The sequence below is a fragment of the Geospiza fortis genome, unplaced genomic scaffold (assembly GCF_000277835.1).
Source record: "Geospiza fortis unplaced genomic scaffold, GeoFor_1.0 scaffold130, whole genome shotgun sequence".
Lineage (NCBI taxonomy): Eukaryota > Metazoa > Chordata > Aves > Passeriformes > Thraupidae > Geospiza > Geospiza fortis.
In genome coordinates, this window is record NW_005054300.1 from 3,727,402 (window position 1) to 3,733,353 (window position 5,952).

The following is a 5,952-nucleotide window of genomic DNA, read 5'->3' on the forward strand; positions in this document are numbered from 1 at the left end:
TCAAAATTAGTGCTTGTCACAGAGCTCCAGAGTGCCTAGAGCTGCACTTACCAGGGCTTATAGCCTGAAATGCACAGAAATCTGCTTTTAACCCCAAATGAAAGAACAGTCTTTCTGGTGCATTCTCTCTGTAGCTGCCCCCTGCCTCCTTTTCATTTCTCTTTCATGAGGAAAAGTAGCTTGGCCTTAAAAATATATATAAAAATTTTAAAAATCTTTCTTTCACAGATCTGGCATGTTGTGAAACAGCTTCATGTGACCCAAAAATTGCTGCCCCCACAAGATCCATGGGGCCTCCAGGAGCTTGTGCATCCCAGTGCAGCATTACATCACAGCAAAAGCTGCAGACACTGTAGGGAAGGACAAGGCATGAGACAGCACTGAGGCTCAGTGCCACCTGAAGGGGACATTCCCTTCCCACCACCAAGGCAGCTCCTCAAGGCACCCAGTGTCCCAAAGCTTGGTCTGGCCAGGACCTCCCCCATCAGAAGCAAACACTCCAGCACCAAGGCATTAGCTGCTCCTACTCCTTCCCCCCACTGCTAGCCAGAAATTCTGTCATGGAGCTGAGAGCACCTCGCTGTTGCAAGTTTTGTTAAAATAAGCACTTGAGGAGTTTCAGTTTCAAGAAGCTGACACATTCTGCCAAAATGCATTTAGTTAGAAAACTCCCAACCAGCTGTGATAGCATTCAAAATTTCTTCAAATTTTCTTTTTCATTCATAAAGACTGCCAGTATTTTTAAGTTAGAAAGTGATTGAGAAAAGTTTATATGCCTCCAACATTGCTGCCTTTAGTGGCAGCTCCCCAGAAGGAAAAACAGTAGCCTTAATTTTAAAAGGGAAGGGGAAAGGCTGCAGGAACATCAATGGAAAAGATTAGGTGGACTGCTGAGAAAAAGAGCACAATTAGTTCCTGTCAACACCCAAATTATTTCTGTGGGATCTTCAAGCTAAAGCAGTGATGCAGCAACAGTGTCAGTCTGTGGAGAAAGCAGCTTTGTCCTTCTTTGTACTCCAGCACATAGCCAGTGGCAGAGCCTTATCTCCAGAATTTTCCCCCCTCTGAGGTTGCTCTGTTTCATGCCTTGTTTTCCCTGGCTCTTATTCCCCTTTAAGCTTTCCTGGTCTCTAAGAGCACACAAACATGTGTGGGGCTCTTCAGAAGCCTCCCCAAGCACCCAGAATAAACTAATCTGTAGCAATTAAATGGAGGCATTTTGCTGCTTCCAGTTGGTTGCAGAAGGAAGCAGAGGAGTGGTTCTGCCTTTTCTCTGTACTCAAATCACAGAAACAGCAATTATCAGCAGAGGAATTGGCACAATAGATCAAAACAGGAGCCCGAGTAGCCTCTACCCAGACAAACGTTTCAGGGGGAGCAAATCAAAGTAAAGGGCAAGGTCCTGGAGAAGTATTTGCTTTAGCAGCTCAGACTTAATCCATCAGCAGCTCCCTCCAAGGCGCGTTGGAGAGTAAAGGCAGGAGAGCTGGGTCCCCCTCGGAGCTCTCCTCCCTGCAGGGCACACAGAGCCACATCCTCTGTGCACTTGGGGCTGGGCACAGGGCAGCACTGAGGGCACATCCCTGGCACCACACAGGGAGCAGCCCCTGACCCAGACATTGAGGGAAGAGCAGCAGCAGCTGCCCAGGAGGCAGCGATTTTCCCTCCCAGCACACAGCCCTGCCTCAGGCTGCCACAACCACAGCACTTCCCAGGATGAGCCCCTTGAACACCAAAAGGGGCAGCTTAGGCAGTGACCCTGCTGGAGCAGAGGGATCAGCACTGCCCTGAGTCTGGGGAAAGGCAGATCTGCATCAGTGCCCCCTGCTTGTGCACGGTGTAACCAGAGGGGACAAAAGCCTGGACAGCACAAGTTATGCCTGAGTGTCCCTCACTCCTGCTGCAGCCCTGGTTTCAGGGTGCTCCTGCAGCCTTCCATGAGCCATTCTCCAGGATGTGCCATCTCCACAGCAGCCTCAGCAAGGGACTGAGCATCTCCTGTGTCACAACCTTTTCACCATGCTGGGCAAAGAAGCATCCTGCCAGGGCTGCAGTGACCAGCGCACCCAACCTGTGCACAGCAGCCTCAGGATAAAGCTCCTGATCTTCCTGGGCTCAGGGGCTTTGTTTAGAAAGCACTGCCCATCACCTCCATCCAAATCATACTTCCAAGAGGGCATGCAGGTCAGGACATGAGAAAGGACAGCCCAGCTGCACCAAATCAGGAGAAGAAGAAAACAGAACAGAGCACTATAGGTTTTACTTCAGTCTGATAGGGCTAAACAATCCCCTTGAGCTGAATGAGACAATTTGGAGGAGCTGCACAGTGATGTGCTGACACACCTTGGCACTGTGTGTTAGAGGATGGATGGACAAGAGCTCCCCCATGGGTGGTACAAGGCTGCTCCCCACCATTTGCCCCAGCTCCTGGACATTTTCTGTCTCGGGCAGCACCTTGGGCAGGATGTCAACCCCTTACACTGCAGCACCCTCATTCCCTGCTCCTTGGCTAGCACCTTCTGCTCTGGAGGTGACACCAGTGCAAGGCTGCAGAGAGGAGCTGACACAAGCACCAGCACCCTGCCCTGCCTGCAGTTCCTTTGCTCTACACCTTGCACAGCCCAGACAACCCAATACAGCAACTGGAAGCTGAGCTAGATAAATGGCCAAGCTTTTCCTCGGGATTAATCACCCTTAGATGTGTTGCATGAGCCTGCCACAGCTGGTGAGGTATTTGCTGTCTCAACTCATTGGGAGTCAGGAAAATGAAGCCACTGTGTGAGGTATCCCATTACTTAGACAGTTTGTACTGAGCCTGAAGTACCTCACAGGGAGACAGCCAAGGAGTCATCCTTCTGTTTTAACAGTGCTGCCCCTCATCACAGTGTAGGAGTCTGGAAAATTACAACAAAAATCCTCCACAAAGACAGTAAAATTGTCCATTACTGCCCTATGCAAATTCATCTTCCAGTGGAGAAGCCCTCAGTACATTCATAATTTTTTTTTTATGTGACCTTTAGCTATAAAACAGATTTTTCCGAGGGTTATGTCAGCAGCATGTCCAATTCCTTGCACAGATATTCCATTCAAGGAATGCACAGGGCTGGGGCAGAGGCAGGGGAGGTTAACTCTGCTAAATTCATCACACAGAGAAGCTGAAGGAGACAGGGCTGAGACAGACAAAACTCCACGGATATTCAGTGCAGTGCCTGGGTGTTCATCTTGGTTATGAGAGGGGAGAGCCAGCAAAGCTGCAGGACTGCAGCTCTTGGAAGAGGTCAGCTCCTTCCCTGCCCTAGAGCTCTCTGGGGATGCTGGAGCAGCAGGAACCTGAGACTGGAGATGCTAAACTGAGTGCAACCACTCGAACTTCTCTAATCTACCTCAGTGCAGTTTGCCCTACTCCAAACTGTTGAGCTTGGAAGGGGAGAGCAGGCCAGAGCAGAGCCTGCAGTTTTGAATTCCACACCAAACAGGTTTAATGCAAACTTCAAACAAACACATCACTGTCACATCACCACCAGTCTGCATTTCATCCACCAGTAGGAAGAAAAAAAAAAAGAGAGAAAAAGTAATAAAATAACTTTCAGCTTGAGAGAGGCTTCCAGAAACCTCCCAAGAAACAACTCCAGTAGGGATGGACCTCCAAGCCCACCCCTGCCCAGGGGCACCTGACACAAGGAAATCCCAAAGAGCTGGTGCACAGCCAGCCCCCAGCCACAGGGCTGAGACAGCCCTACCCTGCAAGGGCCAGTGAAACTCAGCCCCTTACAGCAGCACTCTGCAGCTCCACCACAAAGGCACAGAGCCACCTTCCTACTGCTTAAACACCTCTTCATCACATCTCTGTCCCTGCTGCTCCTCCCTGCACTCTTACCCCCTGCCTCACACCATCTCATTTTCTCTCTTCCCCTCCCAACCTGCAGCTTCCACACAATATACTTTGGTGGATATTAAGGATAAAAGAACCAGAAGACAAGGGTGTGAGTCCTGCTTCCAGGAGGAAGAAATAAAACCAGCCTCCCTAGCCTTACCATGAGAGCAGAGGGGCGCATGCAGCCACTGGCAGCAGGGCTTCCACAGCAACTTGCACTGCATGTAAGTACAACAATCACATTACTGGCTAAAATTCTGTGTTTACCTTTAGCACAGATGATCACTGCTGCCAGCCCATTTATGTCCCCACAAATCAGATGTTAATGAGGATGCAGCAGCTCAGCCCACCACAACCTTTGTTGGGGTGGTGTCTGCATGGGAGGCAGAGCAAGGCAATAGAGGAGGAGGTGGGGGCCCAAGCCCAGGGCCCCTCTGTGCATGCAGAGCTGCTCCTGCTGCAGGCCCTGGCACTCCATTTGTGCTCCTCCAGGCTCCCACAGCTCTGCCCTTCCCCTCTCTTTCACTAAACCCTCCACATCTGGGCCTGAGCCACCCTTGCAGAACCCACACAGCCCACTGGGATCTGTCTCAGTAGACAGGATCCAAATACTTTTGCCATCTGCTTTAAAACTGGTGCCAGGCTGAGCTTGTGCCAAGCACCCAGATCCAGGCTGGAAGGTCACAAGCCCAAGGCTGATGCAGTTACCCCTGTCTGCTGGGTACTCCAGGGAATCTTGGCAGCACACAATGTGAGGCATCCTGTCTTTTAAATATGTGCTGTGCATGGGTTCATCACCAACAAAATTATCTTCTAAGTATTTATGTCATTTGCTACAGCCCTCCTCAATAAATCAGACTGCAGCATCAACATCAAACCATAAGGGAAGATCATTTTATACAGAAAAGCAGTGCTTTAAAATTGCTTATGACTGCTGTATTAAATAAAATAATAAAAATAAAAACTACTCATAGTTCCAAAACAGTGATGACTTGGCCTTTAAAAATGATTTAGATATTAAAGAAAAATAATATCCCCAGAGGGGATAGTTGCAAAAATGCAAGAAAATAAAAATTAGGCAGAGGATGGGAAAATATATCTTCAGCTCTGTAGATCAGAGCTTTCCCATCCTAAACACACAGCAGTGCTGAGGAGCAGCATGTTGGCATAGTTGTGCTGTTTTCCTTGCATTCTTAACACACTTTTGGTTAAATTAAGAAAAGTGACATTCAGAATAAAAGTGTGTTGTGCCCCTGCCTGAGCAGTCAGGGAGGAGAAATCCCATCAGCAGCAACATGGTGCAGTCATTTCTCACCCAAGGGTAATGTGGCCCTGGGTGCCTTGAAGTCTGCTGTTGTCACCACTGATCCCCAGGCAAGAATCAGGGAAACTGGCACTCCAGGACCAGGGGAGAGCCTGCCCTGGCATGGCAGCTCCCATGTGAGAGAGTTTAGGACTCGCTGATGTCCTTTCTCTGAGGATAAGAAAGTGATGCTGCTCACTTCAAGAATCAACTCCTCTGCTATTTCCCCATGCCATGATATCTGGCACATGGGATAAGACTTTGCTGCCCTAGCACAAAAGAAAGATGCTCCAATGCTCCACGCTGCACTAAACCTGCTGTGCACCTCGTTACCCCTTCTCCTTCTCCCCCAGCAAAGATCCCTGCTTAATTTTCCCAGTGGAATGCAATCATCACACTCTCACATTGCACCATAAATAAGGAACACAGTTTTGTACTGGAAACCAAACTGGGCTAAGCAGAGATGGGCAGACTCTGGCAGTGCCTGAGCAGGGCTGCAGGCTCTGGGCTTGCAGGCACCAGCCCAAGACATGTGAGCGTTGCAGGGCTCCCCCTGCCACCACCTGTCCCCAGAACATCCTGCTGCCAGCACTGCCATCAAATCCAGCCATTGCACAGGTACAGGCACAGAGCCCTCCCTACCTAAGGCTGGCTTTAGCAAGCACAGCTTTACATAAGCTCAGGATAAATCAGGAGCAATCATACTGCACCAGGTGCCCCCCCAGCAATGGCAATAGCCTCCAGCAGCAAAGGTCAGTCCTTGGGGCTCCAGCTG